Source organism: Heterodontus francisci, chromosome 1 (genome assembly GCF_036365525.1).
Source record: "Heterodontus francisci isolate sHetFra1 chromosome 1, sHetFra1.hap1, whole genome shotgun sequence".
In the NCBI taxonomy this organism is placed as follows: domain Eukaryota; kingdom Metazoa; phylum Chordata; class Chondrichthyes; order Heterodontiformes; family Heterodontidae; genus Heterodontus; species Heterodontus francisci.
The window spans coordinates 59,866,055-59,887,518 of record NC_090371.1 but is presented as its reverse complement, the minus strand read 5'-3'; the positions used below and the strand labels follow the sequence as shown (position 1 = coordinate 59,887,518).

The 21,464-nt window shown below is 43.9% G+C and overlaps 1 protein-coding gene across 1 annotated transcript in view; it reads right to left on the bottom strand.

The window, feature by feature from the left end:
• The window catches only part of znf532 (zinc finger protein 532), a 259,899-nt gene extending 248,805 nt beyond the window's left edge, over positions 1-11,094 (bottom strand). The window contains exon 1 of the mRNA XM_068031104.1: positions 11,074-11,094. The gene's annotated coding sequence lies outside the window, so the exon portion shown is untranslated. The remainder of the gene's footprint in view (positions 1-11,073) is intronic.
• Positions 11,095-21,464: the final 10,370 nt, after the last annotated feature.

Genomic DNA, 21,464 nt, shown 5'->3' with positions numbered 1-21,464 from the left:
ATTGTAATTATGCATATGCTAATGAGTATTCATGTTATTTATATGAATGGAAAGCAGCAATCTGCCAACATGCTGGGGAACCCCGGAACACCACAATCCCGCCGCCAATTTAATTCCTCTAAAATATCCCGCAGTTGGAAATCCGAAAAAACACCTCCTGCTTAATTATATCACCCAACACGCCACCAAATCTGCCGTGGCGGACAATGGAAAATTCCCCCGTCAAGGTCAAGAAAAAGTGTTGAAATGTGTAAACAAATCAGGATGACAAGGATACTTTTGAGACTTGTCCTGTGTGTGGAGCTGGAGGACACAGGTGAGGTTTTAAATGATTACTTTTCATCTGTGTTCACTATGGAGAAGGATGATGTAGGTGTAGAGATCAGGGAGGGGGATTGTGATATACTCGAACAAATTAGAATTGAAAGGGAGGAGGTATTAGCGGCTTTAGCTGGCCTAAAAGTGGATAAATCCCCAGGCCCAGATGAGATGTATCCCAGGCTGTTATGTGAAGCAAGGGAGGAGATTGCAGGGGCTCTGACACAAATTATCAAATCCTCTCTCGCCAGAGGAGAGGTACCAGAGGACTGGAGGACAGCGAATGTGATACCATTATTCAAGAAGGGTAGTAGGGATAAACCAGGTAATTACAGGCCAGTGAGTCTAACATCAGTGGTAGGGAAAGTACTGGAAAAAATTGTGAGGGTCAGGATTAATCTCCACTTGAAGAGGCAGGGATTAATCAAGGATAGTCAGCATGGCTTTGTCAGGGGGAGATCATGTCTAACAAACTTGATTGAATTTTTCGAGGAGGTGGCTAGATGTGTAGATGAGGGAAAAGCAGTTGATGTCGTCTACATGGACTTCAGTAAGGCTTTTGATAAGGTCCCGCATGGGAGATTGGTCAAGAAGGTAAGAGCCCATTGGATCCAGGGTAATTTGGCAACTTGGATCCAAAATTGGCTTAGTGGCAGGAGGCAGAGGGTGATAGTAGAGGGTTATTTTTGTGATTAGAAGCCTGTGACCAGTGGTGTACCACAGGGATCGGTGCTGGGACCATTGCCGTTTGTAGTGTACATTAATGATTTAGTGTCCTAGGCCCAACCATCTTCAGCTGTTTCATCAATGACCTTCTGTCCAACATATGATCAGTGATGTCGTCAATAGTGAGGAGGAAAGCCTTAGATTACAGGATGATATAGATGGGCTGGTAAAATGGGCAGGGCAGTGGCAAATTGAATTTAATCCTTAGAAGTGTGAGGTGATGCACTTTGAGAGGATTAACAAGGCAAGGGAATATACAATGGATGGTAGGACCCTAGGAAGTACAGAGGATCAAAGCGACCTTGGTGTACTCGTCCACAGATCACTGAAGGCATCAGCACAGGTAGATAAGGTGGTTAGGAAGGCATATGGGATACTTGCCTTTCTTAGCCGAGGCATAGAATATAAGAGCAGGGAGGTTATGATGGAGCTGTATAAAATGCTAGTTAGGCCACAGCTGGAGTAACGTGTACAGTTCTGGTCGCCACATTATAGGAAGGATGTGATTGCACTGGAGAGGGTGTAGAGGAGATTCACCAGGATGTTGCCTGGGCTGGAGCATTTCAGCTATGAAGAGAGACTGGATAGGCTAGGGTTGTTTTCCTTAGAGCAGAGAAGGCTGAGGGGGGACCTGATTGAGGTATACAAAATTATGAGGGACATTGATAGGTTAGATAGGAAGAAACTTTTTCCCTTAGCCGAGATGTCAATAACCAGGGGGCATAGATTTAAGGTAAGGGGCAGGAGGTTTATAGGGGATTTGAGGAAAAATATTTTCACCCAGAGGGTGGTTGGAATCTGGAACACACTTCCTGAAGGGGTGGTTGAGGCAGGAACCCTCACAGCATTTAAGAAGTATTTAGGTGAACACTTGAAACGCCATAGCAGATAAGGCTATGGGCCAAGTGCTGGAAAATAGGATTAGAATAGATAGGTGCTTGATGGCCTGCACGAACACGATGGGCCGAAGGGCCTGTTTCTGTCCTGTATAACTCTATGACTCTAAAGAAGATAAAAGACATGAAAGGTGCCAATTTGAAGCCCAATATGTTAGGAACACCTCCCATGCCCAGTGTATTTGAGGTACCAAAACAGAATTAGAAGTGGCTACAGAAAATATCACTTTTCATAGAAAAGAACTGAGGCTACAATCTCCTTTTCTTCAAATATCTTGCAGGAGTAGTTCTTGCATGCATTCTTATTCTCTTCCTGTTCTCCATTACAATGGAATCCAAAGCCAGAGTCAAGGTAAGATTAGTTGCACCATATTATCCTTAAAACTATAGTTCTTTCCACCCTCATTCGGACTTATTTGCAAACACTACCAGTCAGAGATGACCTGTTGTACTAAAATGGAGGAAGAAATTTGATGACCTGCATTGTCTTCAGCTAATGGTCTAGTTATTGAGAGTCTCGATGCTCAAGCTCTGTTGATCACATGTAATTGATACTGTTGTTGCTTTCAGAAATCCAATTGTACAGAAGATTTATAACAGCAAATAAGGCAGTTAAATTGACTTTAAAAGAAACACAGCAGCAGGAATGAATTAATTATCTTCCTGGATTAAACACATGACGCACAACACATTTGTTTGAGGTCAGCAATATTTCATTTGAGTCAACATGATTTCAAGGTGGTTTATTGCTTTCTTGTAAATAAACTATTAGAAGGTATGGAAGAGTTAATTAACTTTCTTGTCCTCCAACATAAAACAAAGAAAATTATATTTCCTTTTCAAATAGGAATAATCCAGTATGTTGAAATTATTCTAGATTTGTGGGGAGCTGGGGTGGAAGGGGGAGGTAACTTAATTCATAAGGACCAATTTTTAATTTCCAATTAAAAATTAGAAAACAAATTCAGCAATATTTGACTGGATTTGCAAAGAAATCTGGCAATTTATGAACTGAGAGAATGCTTATCTATAATTGGCAGTTTTCTAATGAAAATCAAGATGTGCATATTCTGATTATTTTGAAGAGGTTGGAGATAATTCCATGCCAAAAGGTAAACGCCAATGAAAGAGGGCAGTAATAAAACTAACCTAGATGCTGTTTGCAATGCTAGCTCTCCGAAGGAATGGTGAAATAACTGCAATATTATCTCTTCAATCTGAGGAAATTGGATTGACCTTTCGGAACAGTCACTTATTGTATGTAGACTTCCTTCTGAATATTTGAAAATGCTGAATAAAAACAGGCAAACGGACTCTGACACAGTCACTGATAAATACTAGGACCTCCATTTGCATTTAAATCAAGACATTAGATTGTCACTTCATTGTAGTCTGCAAATTAAATCTGTTATTGGATGGTGCCACTTGATATAAAAAAAACATCGCCATGCAAGATTCAGTGAATCATTGCGTGGAAAGAAAGTTGTAGAACCAAAGTTCATTTTTCTAAACAATCTATTATAAAATGGAAACTATTTAGGATTGAGTAAATATCATTTTTTTCTTGAAGCTGGAGCATTGCAAAAATGCTGCATTTTAAAGAAATAACCTGTGCTATAGGCAATGTGAATGGGGCCTGACTGCCAGTAGAAAATAGTCTGGGCCTCCACCTGGATTTGTTTTACATGGTACCTGTGTGCACACATTTAAATACAACATCAGCTGAAATCAGGGAACTAATGCTAAAATTTTGATTTCTATCAGCTCTCATATGTAGATAGGTGGAAAATGTGTGGGCTGGGTAGTTTCAACGCCATGACTTCCCTCTTCCCCTGCAAAAATGACTTATTATTGATGGAAAAGAAAGCTTATTATTGGAGACCTGATGAAAAGACTGCCACCATTTTGGCGTGATAGTCTTGTTGGGAGCTACTTTCAATCTTTAGAGTCATAGAATCATTTACGGCATAAAAGGAGGCCATTCAGCCCATTGAGTCCATGCCAGCTCTCCACGGAACTATCCTATCAATCCCACTCCCCCGCTCGATCCCTGTAGCCCTGCAAGTCTATTTCTCTCAGGTGGCCATCCAACTTCCTCGAAGTCGTTGATCATCTCCACTTCCACCACCCTGTGTGCAGCGAGGTCCAGGTCATTATCACCCACTGCATAAAAAGTGCTTCCTCATATTCCCCCTGCATTTTTTGTCCCAAACCTTTTTTCAACCTGTGTTCCATGGTCCTTGTACCATTAGTTAATGGGAACAGCTTTTCTTTGTCTAACTTATCTAAGCCTGTCATAATCTTGTACACTTCCATTAAATCTCCCCTCAATCTCCTTTGTTCTAAGGAGAACTAACCCAGCTTTTCCAACCTAACCTTATAACTAAAATCCCCCATCCCTGGAACCATTCTGGTAAATCTCCTCTGCACCCTTTCAAGGACCCTCACATCCTTCCTGAAGTGTGCTGACCAGAACTGGATGCAATACTCCAGTTGGGGCCTAACCAGAGCTTTATAAAGGTTCAGCATAACTTCCCTGTTATTGTATTCAATGCCTCTATTTATGAAGCTCAAGATCCCATATGCTATAGTAACCACTCTCTCAATATGTCCTGCCATCTTCAAAGATCGATGCACCTGCACCCCCAGGTCCCTCTGTTCCTGCACACTCTTTAGAACTGCGCCATTAAGCATATATTGTCTCTCCTTATTGCTTCTGTCAATATGCATCACCTCACGCTTGTCACTATTAAATTCCATCTGCCACCTCTCTGTCCACTCCGCTAGCCTATCTATGCCCTGTTGCAGGTGGTTCATACCATCCTCACTGTTTGCCGCACCTCCACGTTTCATAAAACGCACACTCAAGCCTTCTCTCCAAACACCCTTTCCTCGCTAAAGTCCTTGGTAGCTGTCTTCTTGAACCGCTGCAGTCCATGTGGGGTAGGTACACCTACAGTGCTGTTAGGAAGGGAGTTCCAGGATTTTGACCCAGCGACAGTGAAGGAACGGCAATATAGTTCCAAGTCAGGATGGTGTGTGACTTGGAGGGGAACTTGCAAGTGGTGGTGTTCCCATGTATTTGCTGCCCTTGTCCTTCTAGTTGGTAGAGGTCGTGGGTTTGGAAGGTGCTGTCTACGGAGCCTTGGTGCATTGCTGCAGTGCATCTTGTAGATGGTACACACTGCTGCTACTGTTCGTCGGTGGTGGAGGGAGTGAATGTTTGTGGATGGGGTGCCAATCAAGCGGGCTGCTTTGTCCTGGATGGTGTCGAGCTTGAATGTTGTTGGAGTTGCACCCATCCAGGCAAGTGGAAAGTATTTCATCACACTCCTGACTTGTGCCTTGTAGATTGTGGACAGGCTTTGGGGAGTCAGGAGATGAGTTACTCGCCACAGGATTCCTAGCCTCTGACCTGCTCTTGTAGCCATGATAGTTATATGGCTACTCCAGTTCAGTTTCTGGTCAATGGTAACCCCTAGGATGTTGATAGTGGGGAATTCAGCGATGGTAATGATATTGAATGCCAAGGGGGAGATGGTTATATTCTCTCTTGCTGGAGATGGTTATTGCCTGGCACTTGTGTGGCGCGAATGTCACTTGCCACTTATCAGCCCAAGCCTGGATATTGTCCAGGTCTTGCTGCATTTCTACACGGACTGCTTCAGTATCTGAGGGGTCGCGAATGGTGCTAAACATTGTGCAATCATCAGCAAACATCCTCACTTCTGACCTTATGATTGAAGGAAGGTCATTGATGAAGCAGCTGAAGATGGTTGGGCCTAGGACACTACCCTGAGGCACTCCTTCAGTGATGTCCTGGAGCTCAGATGATTGACCTCCAACAACCACAACCATCTTCCTTTGCGTTAAGTATGATTCCAACCAGTGAAAAGTTTTCCCCCTGATTCTCATTGACTCTAGTTTTGCTAGGGCTCCTTGATGCCATACTCGGTCAAATGCTGCCTTGATGTCAAGGGCAGTCACTCTCACCTCACCTCTTGAGTTCAGCTCTTTTGTCCATGTTTGAACCAAGGCTGTAATGAGATCAGGAGCTGAGTGGCCCTGGCGGAACCCAAACTGAGCGTCACTGAGCAGGTTATTGCTGAGCAAGTGCCGCTTGATGGCACTGTTGATGACATCTTCCATCACTTTACTGATGATTGAGAGTAGGCTGATGGGGCGGTAATTGGCCGAGTTGGATTTGCCCTGCTTTTTGTGTACAGGACATACCTGGGCAATTTTCCACATTGCCAGGTAGATGCCAATGTTGTAGCTGTACTGGAACAGCTTGGCTAGGGGCACGGCAAGTTCTGGAGCACAGGTCTTCAGTACTATTGCCCAAATATTGTCAGGGCCCATAGCCTTTGCAGTATCCAGTGCCTTCAGTCGTTTCTTGAAATCACGCGGGGTGAATCGAATTGGCAGAAGTCTGGCATCTGTGATGCTGGGGACTTCAGGAGGAGGCCGAGATGGATCATCAACTCGGCACTTCTGGCTGAAGATTGTTGCAAATGCATTTATAACCATAGTCACAAATTATATCCTTTTTTACTGTGACCATGGTGCATTATTCCTCCTTGCTCCCCTCGATCTCTCTGCAGTTTTTGATGCAGTTGACCTGACCATCCAATGCCTCTCCTGGTTTGCGCAGCTTGGTGGGACATTCCTTACTTGGTTCCACTCTTATCCAATCAAAGCCAGAGCATCTCAGCAATGGTTCTTTTCCCACCCAATCACTATTAACTCCAGAGTTCCCATGAGGATCTATCTACATATTTGCTCAGCCGTAATGGGCCAAATGGCCTCCTATTGTGCTGTCAGGTTCTATGGTTGCAAACATAGTCACTTTCCCCCTATACATGGACAGCACTCAGCTCCACCACTCCACTTCCTCTGTGTTATGGAATCAAAGAACAATACAGCACCAGAAGGAGGCCATTTGGTCCATCCTGCCTGTGCTGAATAAATCAGAGATATCATTTAAGTTCCTATCACCCATTAAATAAAAAGTGTTCCAAAATTAACCAGACTGCACGACTTGTAAGTTCCACGAGAACCATCATCCAATTCTCTATAACCGCCCACAGCAGTGAATACGTAGGTGTGAGCATGGCAACATTTGGTAGAATTGTGCACTCTTCCAAATTTTACTGCCTTTGTCCTTCTTGCGTCTCCCCATTATCTTTGTTGCCGCCACATGTTCCGGAATCTCCCCGACAGCCATCTCAGACACAATACATCTGCCATAATGTGACTCCACGTTCTAGGATTTTAAAAATTTCAAGGTAGAAATGAAGTGTCTTGGCAATAGAATTTGTGTGACAGTTCTGCAGAAATGTTGGGAACAATACAAAAGAGAGAGGAAGCACAAGCAGAGACTAACACAAGACTGAAAACAACAGTCTTGGATGAGCTGCAATTTTCTGTTTCAACATTGGGAAGTCCAAAGCCATCTTTTTTGGCCACTAACTCTGACACTGATTCCATCCTCCATCCAGCGATGATCTCTGAAATCCCTCCCAAAACCTCTTTGCCTTTCCAGCTCCCTCTCCTCTATTAGGATCCCACTTAAAACGCATTACTTTGGCCCAAGCTTTTAGTCACTCATCCTTATAAAGATAAAATTGCAGGGCTGTGGGGCAAGAGCAGGGGAATGGGACTAATTGGATAGCTCTTTAAAAGAGCTGACACAGGAACAATGGGCTGAATGGCCTTCTGTATTGTATCATTGATTCTATGATCTCTTTGTTCATCATTCATGCTCAATGTTGATTTTCTTCAATTATGCCTCTGTGAAAGGACTTGAGACTCTTTTTTTACATTGAAGAGTATATAAATGCAAATTGTTATTGTTTTAAGTAGTTGTAAATACTGCTGCAAAATTAATTGCCAATTACTGCTGACTCACTCACTTTACATGAAATACCCAAAGGTGTATTACAGTCCATCAGCACTAAGTGGGAATTAATGGCTCCAATATTGAGTCAGGAGTGGAGTGGGAGGGCTGATAGTGAGTGATGAGCAACGATTTCAACAGGAATGCCACGTTATTTCATGTCACCAATGCACGTGAGCGGATCCATATGATACGATTTCCCCTGCCTTCCCTGCTTCCATGTGCAGCTCCCCCCTCATCTTGCTTTTACTGCTGGTACTCAACTTCCTTCTCCTCTTCATCAGCCCAGAACTTTGCAACCTTGGCAACACCCGTAATAGACTTGGTAAGAGTCTCAAAACCATTATCTGAAGCCAAGTACTGTAACAAGACTGTAGCTCACAGTGACCTGTGAGTGCAGAAGCTTACACATGGAATGTTAAGCACTTAAATAAACACCCTCCCACTCCCTCCCTTTGTTTCCCTGGCGACCTTGCCAACTCGTGAGACACCCATGCTGTAGCATTTAAAATCAATCGGGGTCCTTATTGTGTTGCAGAACCCTGATTTAAATATGTTTATCGCCTTCCTGCGTCTCTATAGCAGAACACACATTGGACTCACTGACAGCTACCAAAAGTAGCATCGGCGTTGGGCTGGGTGCAGGTCGGGCAATTTTCACATTTTAACTGCCAGCCCGACCCTCTCCCAACAGTCAGGGTTGGGGGTAAGGATTAATATCGAAGCCAATGTATCAGGCGCAGGTGCAAATGGAGAAATATCTCACACTCCCATATGAAGAAAGGCCCACAAATATTTGCAAAATTCTCATCAATTTATATCTACACTTTTGTTGTAATTTTGGACAGAAATCAAAATTATTTTGTGAATGAATTTCTCCAATCAGTACCAAAATATTAGTGAGCCATAGTTACTATCATGTTTTATCTTCATTCAGTTGTTGCTTTTGTGAAATAATGACATCCCTTATTGAGACAAATCAACAGTCTCCACCACTTATCATGGCCGGCTGCTATATCAGGCAAATTGCACTAACCATTTCCCACTACCATTGCAGTCAATTGCAAAGGCACTGCTGATAACCTATTAGGATATTTTGTGCAGTCCTTCGCACCTCGTTAATCCCCTGTGCAATATTTATTGATGTGCGATGTTCAGTTTTTATCCTTGACGAGGACTGTGAGAATTCTCAGTGCTGCAACGTGTCTCTCCTACAATTTTTGCATTGCTGCCAGACTCGAATTTTCTGTTGGCACTTCTCTAAGTTCCTACAGCAACAACTTTCCTTTGTATAGTGCCTCTAACATAGTAAAACATCCCAAGACGTTTCACAGAGCATTAACAGACAAATATTGACACTGAGCCAAATAAAGAGATTTTAAGAGAAGTCACAAAAAGCTGGGCCAAAGTGGGAGGTTTTAAGACTCTTTTCCATTTAGTTCTGATAACTTATGATGATTTGATAATTCTAAATAATGTGAATCATTTTATGATTTTAAAAGCTGATGCTATCCCGATAAGTCTCCAAGTAGGTAATTTCCTGCAGTTATAGATGATAAAGAATAATTGAGCTGCTGATAGATTCTTTAAATCCATAAATCACACCACTTCCAGCAGCGATAAAAATAGCATTCCTTCAGGAAATTTGCGATCGCCATTGACAATGGAACTATGATGAAGGACCTCTCACTGTTTCAGTGAGGGTGTTGGTGGAATGGCGCCAATGTCCCAACTAATTATGGCATCATGTAAACTATGATATTCCAAGGTGCTCCTGTACGACAGCAAAGGTACTACATAAATGCAAGTTGTTGTTGTTTATTAATGCTTTAAAAATAGCCCTACAAAATAGAATACAATGGCACAAGTCTGCAGGAAGTTCCTGCCTATTAATTCCAGGGTGGCAAACCAGCAGAAGTGGCTTCTACCCCAAATTGCAGGCCAGTAATATAAGTTGCTTTGATTTTAGGCTGAAAACAGTGAGGAATCTTGTGGTCACAGTATTTTATCTGACATGTTTCTACCAACTATGGTTCAAGTATTTAAAAATAAATCTCAGAGTGTTATCACCTTCCAACCAATGAAGTTATTGCATCTTCCGGACTTCCTGCATTTTCATTACAGCCATCTTAATGCTTATGCCCCACAGGGGATAGTTTTGACAGTACAAAGTATACAAACAGACAATAAAAAATGCCGGAAACAAAAAGCAGAAACCACAATCACAGACATCACAATTCCATTTCAGGATTCCTGGTAGTTCTGAATTAGTGGAGGCATTGAATTATACATAAACAAATTACCCGTAATATTAATCTAAATAACAGAACTTAGGTAACATCAGTGTAAAGAGTAGAAGATTCTGAAGGATTGGTACCAAGTAACCTGCTCAGAATAATTTAGAGCTTCTCTTATTCTGTGATATGCAGACAGCAGTCAGGTCAGACTGCAATTGCATTCCTTGTGACAAAATAATCAATAGTGCACAGGACGGTTTTCAAAAAACGTCATTAAAGGAGGTATTTCAGTAAATGTGCGTCAGAAGTGGCATTTATCTCGAAGTCAGGCTTTTGGGACCCAACATCATGTAATAAATCTGTTGGTAGCAGTTATTATGATTGACGACATTAGTATTCTTTAGTAACCTTAACCTCCACCCTAGTTTTTTAAACTGAAGTCAGTAAAATACTACTGGTATTTACAAAAGAATATATTATTGAAGATCGACAATCTAAATTGCATTTATTTTCTTTGTGGTCAGTTCGCAGCGCAATTAATATACATAAAAACTGTAATGTGACCTATATGCTTTAAAATTGTAACGTATTTCTGCTCTGACTGCAATAACAGCATTTTTACTTAACATAGCTCTCATGTGGAAGCTGAGGAAGCAAAGCCTGCTCATGGTGAAATAATCCTACAATCTGGCTGCATTGTTGTTCAGCATGTAAATGTAATCAGTGTCATTATGGAGAGACATCAGGAAATTTGACAATCATTATAGAGAAACTAGAGAAAAAATACATTTTAAATCTTGAAATATCAGAATATATGTATTGATATACATTATAATTTATAACCTGGTGTAGGGGTACTGTAGTCTTTATATTACTAGACTGGTACTGCAGAGGTTTGGATTAACAATCCTAATAATCCTGAAAATAAAAAGCTGGTATCAGTAAAAGTGACCTGGTTCACAAATGTTCTTGAGCAAAGGAAATCTGCAGTCCTTACCTGATTTCGACTATTTGTGACTCCAGTCCCACACTGATGTTGTCGGCTTTTAACTGGCCTCTGAAGTAGCCTAGCAAGGCACTCAGTTGTATCAAACCCAGGACATCTCGGGATACACCACAAATGCTGGCCTTGCCAGCAATGTCCACATCCAGAGACTTAATGAATACAAAAAGTTCCAAAATGTAATTGGTTCGAATTATTTCTCTGATAATAGTGGATCTCGGTGAAGTAGGTCATGGGTTCTGCAGCATGGCTGTGATATTTAGCTGCTAATCTCATTTTGTACTCTTAAGGCCATTGCTCTAAGTCAATTGTAGTAAACATCCTGAAACACTGCACAGGAACGCAATCAGGCAAAAATTGAAAATGGGTCACAGAAGGATATATTAGGACACGTAGCCAAAAGTTGGGCCAAAGATGTACAGGTTTTAAGGAGCACCTTAAAGGAGGAGAGAGTGGTGGAGAGGCAGAGAGATTCATGGAGGTCCAGAGTTCAGGGCGAGATGGCTGAAGGCACATGGTTGGTCGAAGGATGTACAAGAGGTCAGAGACTGAGGAACACAGAGTTGTTGGAGAATTGTAGGGCTGGAGGAAGTTACAGAGATAGGGAGGGATGAGGCTATAAGAGGTTTTAAAAATATGAATGAGAATTTTAAAATCGAGGCATTGGTGGAGCGGGAGCCAATGCAGTGAGCAAGCATAGGGATGTGGGTGAACTGGACTTGGTGCAAGTTAGGATACGGGCAGCACAGTTTTGGATGAACACAAGTTTATGAAGAATGGAAGTTGGCAGACTGGCCAGGACAGCATTAGAATAATCTAGTCTGGAGCTGGCAAAAGCATGGTTGAGGGTTTTAGAACAGTGTCCTAGGCAGTTTCCTCAAGGGCCTTCCCTCCAACACAAGGTCAGAAATGGGGACATTTACAGAAGATTGAATAGTGTTCTGTATCATTTCCAACTCCTCACATAACAAAGCAGTTCGTGCTCACAAGCAGCAAGACCCGGACAACATTCAGGCTTAGGCTGATAAGTCGCAAGTAACATTTGCACCACACAAGTCCAGCCAAAGACCATCTCCAATAAGAGACCCATCACTGAATTCCCCCATCATCAACATCATGGGGGTTACAATTGACCAGAAACTTAACTGGACCAGCCATATAAATACTGTGGCTACAAGAGCAGGTCAAAAGCTAGGAATTCTGCAGCAAGTAACTCATTTCCTGACTCTCCAAAGCCTGTCCACTTTCTACAAGGCACAAGTCAAGAGTGTGATGGAATACTCTCCATTTGCCTGGATGGGTCCCGCTCCAACAACAATCAAGAACCTTGATACCATCCAGGACAAAGCAGTCCACTTGATTGACGCCCCATCCACCACGTTAAACATTCACACCCTCCACCACTGGCAGCAGTGTATACCATCTACAAGATGCACTGCAGCAACTCGCTAAGGGTCCTTCGACAACACCTTCAAAACCCGTCATGTCTATGACCTAGAAAGACAAGAGAAGCAGGCACAAGGTCCCCTGTAAGTCACACACCATCTTGAATAGGAAATATATTGACATTCCTTCACTGTCACTGGGTTAAAGTCCTGGATGTACTATGGATGTACTGTTACAAGTGCTTCCATTTTTTCATTACATTTTGAAGATTTGTGGTTTAAAACTGAAAAAGGAGTACATGGATTTTTTTTACAAGAGTCACTGAGAGATCTGGATTGTAAACAGTTACTGTAAGGCATCTGTTTTCAGATAAATTTCCCAACAGGGGTTGTTTTTGACTTGGGAAAAGATGTTTACAAAGAAGTGACAGGTCAAGATTTATAGGGGTCAGGATACAGTTAAAGATGTAAATTACAATATTAATTCAAAGCAACATTATTCTTTCATTCCTACTTCCATCCCAGGCTTGGATTTTTAAAGGCTGCACTTTGATTTCCAAGCACCCCGGTATAGTACTTCCATTTCACATAAGATTTGCACCATTTGATATATAAATGTGCCAACCCATTAAACTCTCGGGAATTCAGCACAGTCAATCAATGGCAGGTATAACTCCAGAGTCAATGGTACAACTCTAGTGTTAACTCACTGTGTGGAATCTTGAGGCCAATAAATCTAACTTTATTTACCTTTACGTTTCTGCCTACCTGTACAGTGGGGCCAATCCTGGAATTCCCTATCTAACATAATGGTGGGAGCAACATTACCACAAAGAGAAGACCCATGGCCACCTTCCCAGGGAAACTAGGGATAAACAATAAATGTGGCCTTGCCCACATCGTGAGAACAAATTAAAAAAAAACTTTTCAGTGCAGGGTTTGCATTACTAATATTGAAGAAATGTGTAGAGGACTCTTCAGATAATCACATAAAACACTTAACCAAAGGTTATTGTTCCCTAACTCAGGTCAGTCTGGAATCTTAGTAGTCTAGTTACTGACATGAAGATAAAAACTCTTTTCCGGGTGTGTCTCACATGTGATTCTCCCCCCACCATAAATAATTATTATGCACTGGGAGTCAAGCTTCTTTTATAGTGTTATTTGATTAGTATCTAACTCTATTTATTGGTGTTCTGTTCTCTCAATGCTGTGAACTTAAGTAAAAATGCCTTTTCCATTCATTCATTTCTTTTGTACATAAAAACCTATTTTACATCAGTACTGGAAAGGAGGTGAAAATAGGTGGGAAAAACCATTGAAGTGGAAGAGCTGTATCTAACTTGAACAACTGAAGTGCATAGACAGGTTACATTGGGTGTAATCTTATCATTGCTGCGGCGTTCCTGATGGCGGGAGCGGAAATTGTCGTAACATCCGCTCCTGCTGCAAATCCCAATTCCCACATGATTTTGTATGTAAATTAGCCATGCAGCAATGGGCATGGGGAACACGTGGGATCATGTGGTGGGGGTGGCTTTTCGTTGGTGGAACCCACCATCACTCCCCCAAGCACCATGATTGCCACAGATACAAAACATTCTGTGCTTGCAGCCTCAAGAACCAGCAGTCTTCCTTTCATGTAAGTATCTTCAGAACAACTTCGTTGAAGCTTTCACTTAAATCAAAACGTTTTTGCCTCCCTTATTTTGTGAACGTCACCTCAACTGCATATCATTTATTTTCCCTACCAGGCAAAGTGAATGACACGGCTGTCGGCAGGCAGTGTCCCGCTCCACGGTTTAGTGATGTACTCCTCCAGGCTGTCAGGGAAAACTGGGAGATCTCCTTCCCTGCAGATGGAGTCAGAAGACCCTCCTGCCTCACCAACGCGGCCTGAATGGAGGTAACTGAGGAGGTCTCGAGCGTGTGGTAACTCTTAGAACATGGGCAGAGCCGCAAGAACATCAATGACTTGCTCAGATCAGCGAGGATAAGTTGTCCTTCCAAGGCTGCTGCATTGATTTCTTCCATGGCTAGGTGTCTTTAAGGCAGTGGGTATGCAAGGAACGCAGTCGAATGCATGAACAGCCTTGGTGCCATCGACTAAATTATGAAGATTCACATTGTTGATATGATTGGATGTGTCTTGCAAAAGTCAATGCAGGATGAGTGATGATGCATGTATGTTTGGTTATGATGTATCATTTGCACTGTCTGTTGCAGGAGAATCGAAGCCACAACCAGCGTGAATGTGCTAAGATGAGAGGAGGGGTCCCTGGCATCAGGCTGTGCTGCCCATGGCTGAGGAGGAGGCTTCGGAGATTGCGAGAGAGGAGGGAGGCAGGGCAAGCGGAAATGGCGAGGAAGGAGCCACAAGGCGTGAGGCTGAAGTGTCATCTCTGCTCTTGTAGCCATTATGTGGAAACTGAAGGAAATTTTGTGAACTCATGTGAGGCACATGCTTAAAGTGCCTCCGTTTGTGTCTCCGCTGCAGGTGCCCACACTCGAGTAGCAGAATGCCGCGAAACCCAAGACTCCTCCTCTGAGGAACAAGAAGAAGCCAATGCCCCAGAGGGTGAACTGTCACCTGCCTCTTCTTCCACTTCCACCAGTGCAGACACATCCACATGGACCGCGGGGGGGGGTTTAAGATTAAAATCTGGGTCAGAATCTGGTGTGCACAACACAGAAACATCCCAGCAGCTGAGGGAGCATGTGCCAGCTGGGTCACCTGACAATGAGAGAACTGCTGAGGACCAGTCCCCTGCTCAGCCCCACGCTCATGATGATCCTCTGTTTGTTGCTACGAGAAGTCTGCTGGATGTGCAGCAAAGCCATGTGGAAAATATGTCGGACATGCCAGAGGTCATATGAAGCTTTGCACGTGCCCTGGAAGAGTCCATGCAAGCCACATATGGCTTCCTCAGTCGAGAGTCTGGTGAGCTCTGTGGCGAGTCTGGTTGACCACTCGAGCCATATGCAATCTGACCTGCATTCCATCGCTGTTGCCATGGGCTCCATGCAGCAGAGACTAAGCGAGAGGGTGATGAGGAACCTGGACCTCTAGGTGCTCCTTCCCCTCAGGGAGACAGGCAGGAGCCACCATGCACACAGATGGAGGAGGAGTGCGTGCCAGCTGCCCCGGGGCCTTCCTGTCAGGACACCCCCAGGGTAAGTGTTGTCTCGTCCACCCCCCGATATTGACCCCCTTACCTCCAGCAAGTGAGCACATGGGGAATACTCAAGCATCATTATTGCACTCCCCTAGTAGGATGGAGCCATCAAGGCCCCATTCCTCCAGTGGACGCCCGCCACAGTCATCCACAGCAACAGGGCAGCGCACTGAGCAGACTGCCTCCACTTCAGCTGCTAATGTCTAGATAGCACCTAGACATAGTGGCAAGAAAAGGAAATTGAAAGTTTTGAGCATGAAGGTGGCACGGGTGATGTAGAAATGTTAATGAATGCAAAGATGTATTGAAACATTTTTATTCCTTGCAAAATTTGATTCAATCTCAGTAATGTTTTGCTTGGTTACAGATGGATACAAAATAGCTTTTTGGAGGCCTTTGGCAGGAATGCAATGATGTTTGCAAAGCATCTCAGGAAATGTCCAGTGTCCATATTTCATTAGAATTTTAGCCTTCACTCTTCAATGATGGCTGCTGTCCTATTAAAGATTATTAACTTTTTACAATACTGACATGCCTTACTTTTGTTTTCTATGGTCATAACTTAACGCTGCTTGCAGTGGTGTATAGTCGTATTCATCGTAGCCCATAGATGAATTTAAATGTCAATCACATGAAAGTGCAGCCACACTTCATTAAGATTGCAGCGATGACTAAGACCTCATGCAAAAGGGTATTTCTGTGGGGAATTGTTATGTTTCTCCTCCCAACGTTCCTTGCTGATGTGGCTTATTGTTGGCTGAAACGTCCCTATATGAGATTCTCCTACTGTCCCTTGCATATCTCTCCATGGCCCTCATATCGATGATGGCATTATTGACATTGTTGTCCTCCTCCTCACCTTCTTCATAGTCATCCTGATTTGAGGAGGACTGGTGTTCCTCCTGTTCCTCCGCCTGCAGAATGTTGCCGCGTTTAATTGCAAGGGTGTGCAAGGCACAGCAGACAATGATTATTCATGATACCCTCTGTGGCATGTAATGAAGAGTCCCTCCAGACCAGTCAAGGCAATGGAATCGCTTTTTCAGCATGTCAATGGTGTGTTCAATGATGGCTCTGGTGGATGCGTGAGCAACATCATACCTCTCATCAGCAATGCTTTGGGGATGATGTACTGGTGTCATCAACCATGTACAAACGGGATAGACCTTGTCACCCAGGATCATTCTGTCCACTTCGACTGGTTCCTCAAAAACTGCTGGTAGCTGGGAGTTCCTCAAAATGTAGGAAACATGACAGCTCCCTGGGAAACGTGTGCAAACATGCATGATTCTTCTCCTGTGGTCACAAACCAGTTGCACGAGAGGGAGCTGTTGCGATTAACGAAGACAGCAGGCTGGACCCAGGGAGCTCTAATGGCCACATAAGTACAGTCAATCACCTCTTGCACTCTAGGGAAGCCAGCAGACCTTGCTACCTGGCTGTCCTCATCTACAGGTATGTAGATGAAATCATTGGCATGTTGAAAAAGGGCATTGGACACCTCTTTGATACATCTGTGGGTCACAGACTGTGAGATGCCACATACGTCACCCGTTGATCCCTGGTAGCAAAGGAATTGAGTGCAATAGTAACCTTGAGGGCAAGTGGCATGGGGTTCTCAACGAAAACAAGCAGCTGCAGGTAATGCTGAAGGATCATACAAATTTCTGTTGCCATTGCAAGTCACATCCTCTTGTTTCTCTGTCATTGTCTCTCTGACATCTGAAGGTAATGTGTTCTTGTCCTAAGGATGTGATGACATGCCAGCGCCCGTCTTCAATAATGCCTTTCCTTGATGGCTTCATTCTGAGCAGCCTCAGCCTCTTGTGCTGCCTACTGCTCCTGTTCAGGCATCATCCATTGACTGCTCCTGTTGAGGCATCATCCATTGATCGCCAAGATCCATCCTCAGTCTCTCCCTCTGCAATTGTTTACATGTTAGAGGACAAATTGCATGCATGAGGCTCACGTTTTTACAGCTTTTCAATTGTTAAGATGAGCAGAGTGTTGTAAAACCGTCCTTTTTCTGCCATTCTGCAGGACCATGAAAGTCATGAACAGATTGCTGTTATGTGCCTTACATTTGCATACAGCAGAAAATCCAACCTACCATCATTTGTCTCCTCCAAATCAACTTGCATTCCTTGACTGGACACGTGGTTTGCATTCTTCTTCCAGAAAATGTTGTGTCTGTGATACCAGGCATGCCCACCTTTCAACCTCCTCCTGCCACCTTCCAGCCTGCACCTATCATCCTTGACCCACCCAATGTAACCTTCACCCCCCTGTTACTATAGAACCTCCCCCCATTACTGTAGACCGGCTTATCATCAATTTATTCATGCCATCCCTCTCCCCTGTCCCTACTCCCGTCACCGTCCAACTGCCGACTCTCACCCTTGAGCCTCCAAGAATCTACCTTGATATAGTTACAGATTCCCAATCCCCTCCCTATAATGACCTCGAATACACAGTCCTAAGGCTTGACCTTCCCCCTTACCATATACAATTGCTCCCCTGTGAATGTGACCGTACCTTCTGCCAGCCAGTATCCTGATGTGGACACACAGGACTCCGATGATGACAGCGATTCTTCCTCCTTTTACGCCTCTCATGACCATCAGTTTACTGACAGAAACATATCAACTCAAAACCCCCTGCAACCGCACACAGCCAGCCTCATCACCAAAATTAGCCACTACCTGGACGCTGCCCTCCTCCCTCCCCTGCTCCTCCATGCACCCGAGGCCCCCCCTTCCCTCCCCAACTACCCTCCCTGCTCCTCCATGTAACCCCTGCCCATACTGTCGACGCCATTCTCTGAGATGATTCACCCTTGCTGGTGCTGAGCCTGGAGACAAACATCCCTTCCAATGCTGGTGTTAGTTTAGCAGCTGATTTAAAGGGAGAAGAGCACAGTCCTGAGACTCAATTACACAAATTCAACTGTTGCACGCCACGCTGAAACATTCGTGAACTGGGTGGCATGGGAACATCACTCGCCGTTCACTTAATCTCTTAGGTAGGACTAAATCTTAACTACGCGTAGGGTAGTGAGTATTATTATATTATTATTATTAAATGTTATATATTATCATATTATTTAAATAAATGCAAAGCTGCAGTCTGCCACTGGGCTGGGGGTACCCAGAGCATCACAAACCTTCCGCTACTTAATTCCTCTAAAATATCCCACCATTGGGAATCCGTTAAAACACCTTCCACCTAATAATATCAATGCACACACTGCCAAACCCGCTGCAGCACACTGCTTAAAATTACTGCATAAAACTCCCCCCATTGCATTTGGTTTCATACAGAAATAGATTTGTCACCTTGTAAAGTTCATGGATTGACAAGATGGTTTATCATATTTTGTAGTAACCTTTCTGTTATGATCTGTTATGCAAACTCTCCTCCCGTACTGATTTGAGAAGGAACTGGGCAGTATTTTACAATTTTTGAATATCATTCTTGACCCTGTTGTTCTTAATGGGGTCTAGTATTGTGCAATAAGGTTCCTTTCCAATTAAATTTGGACTCCTCCAGGGGACAGAAAATGATGGAGGGAATGTAGGAATCCTACCAGGAAAAATTACTTGTTCCTTTTGTTCAAGTGAATAATATTTTTTAAAAATCTGTAAACTACCAAAAGGTCATAAATAACCTTGTTTGAGGCAGCTTTGGGACATTACTGCCACCTAGTGGGCAAGATGCCTTGCTAGTGAGATGCCAAAATTTCTGACGAGCACTCTTCAGTGATATCACCCACTTGTTACTCCACAACTCAGCACTCCATGGATTACTGGAGAAGAACTTTTACATAACATGTTTACTGTCACATTACCTCTGATCAACATTTGGAATCCATCCTCCCTATCAGGACTGCGGGTGTACCTTCACAAATGGACTGCAGCAGATCAAGAAGGCGACTCACCATCACCTTCTCAAGGGCAATTAAGAATGGGCAATAAATGCTGGCCATTCCAGATATGCCCATTTCTAATGAATTAATAAAAAAAATCTTCTTCTTTGGCCTCCTTGTCTCGAGAGACAATGGGTAAGCACCTGGAGGTGGTCAGTGGTTTGTGAAGCAGTGCCTGGAGTGGCTATAAAGGCCAATTCTAGAGTGACAGGCTCTTCCACAGGTGCTGCAAATAAAATTGGTTGTTGGGGCTGTTACACAGTTGGCTCTCCCCTTGCGCTTCAGTCTTTTTTCCTGCCAACTGCTAAGTCTCTTCGACTCGCCACTCTTTAGCCCCGCCTTTATGGCTGCCCGCCAGCTCTGGCGATCGCTGGCAACTGACTCCCACGACTTGTGATCAATGTCACAGGACTTCATGTCGCATATGCAGACATCTTTAAAGCGGAGACATGGATGGCCGGTGGGTCTGATACCAGTGACGAGCTCGCTGTACAATGTGTCTTTGGGGATCCTGCCATCTTCCATGCGGCTCACATGGCCAAGCCATCTCAAGCGCCACTGTCTCAGTAGGGTGTATATGCTGGGGATGTTTGCCGCCTCGAGGACTTCTGTGTTGGAGATACGGTCCTGCCATCTGATGCCAAGGATTTTCCGGAGGCAGCGAAGATGGATATATACACGAGGATTAACATGTCAATAAGTGAAAAGGCAGTCTTTGCAGGCATTACATTCATTGGCAATTTCATCGCAATTCAGTAAATAAAAAATTTGCTTTTAAATAATATTGAAAGAGTGTCTCTCAACCAATTTCTCTTCTCTCTCCATGATATAGTTGTCCCTAATAGGAGGACAAAGTATAAAAACTACAATTCAAATTCCAACATTTTAATACTTCAAGGGCTATGCTATGAAAACAATGGGCTGAATTGTATCAACATTGATGAAGTGTCGTGGCTGGGACCAAAAGTGGGAGGCGACCCTGCACCGGCGGGCAGTGGGACCCTGACACAGTATTTTACCGGCAGCGGTCTATTAACAGGCCACCTCCGGGACATCTGTCCAATTGCGGACAGTGGCCCACCTCCCAAAGCTGCCGACACAATCAGCGGCCAGAGCTTCAGCCGCCTTGACAGCACCACTGCTAGCGGTGGCCTCTGCTGAGGCTGCAGGACAAGGAGGTTCCCTCGAAGACAAGGTAAGTTTATTTTAAAGAGACGGGGCCTGGCAGACGGGCCCCAGCAATCGGGAGGATGGGGTGGTGTTCACCTTCAAGTAGTGGCACCATAGGCATGTGGGTGGTCATTGCCGCTGGGGAGGGTGCCCCGCTCCATGGGGAATGGAGTGGCCATAAAAGAGGGCCCTCCCAGAGACCTACTAGGTTCAGCTGAGTTTACTCATTCAAATGAGCTCTTCTCTGGTGAGATGCTGATGAGTATGATATTCCACCTCTTCATGCCTTGACATGAAAAAACATAGTGGAGATTGTCTTTGCCACATCTGTAACTTTAATGCACATGCTCTGAGAAAGGTTCACAGGAGGGTCAGACAAATGACCCCCAGTTTAAAATCCATAAAGGTTTAAAAGGCTGGGTCTATTTACTTTAGAAAAGCATAAACTTTGGAGGAATCTGATAGAGGCGTTTAAAACAATTAAGAACTGGCCTGTGTTTATGTGGATCAATTATTTCAGTCAGATAGGTTAGGTAGGACGTGGACCTTCCATTTAAGTTGGACAAGGGTAGAACTAGGTTAGCTAGCAGGAGATCCTTCTTTTCCCAGAGGATAGTAGACCAACGCAATAAGGAGCTGGCTTGTGCAGTTCGTGCAGATTCACTGCATAGTTTCATAAGAGAGCTGGACAACTTACGGTTGAGATGGAAATCGCAGCATATAAAAGGT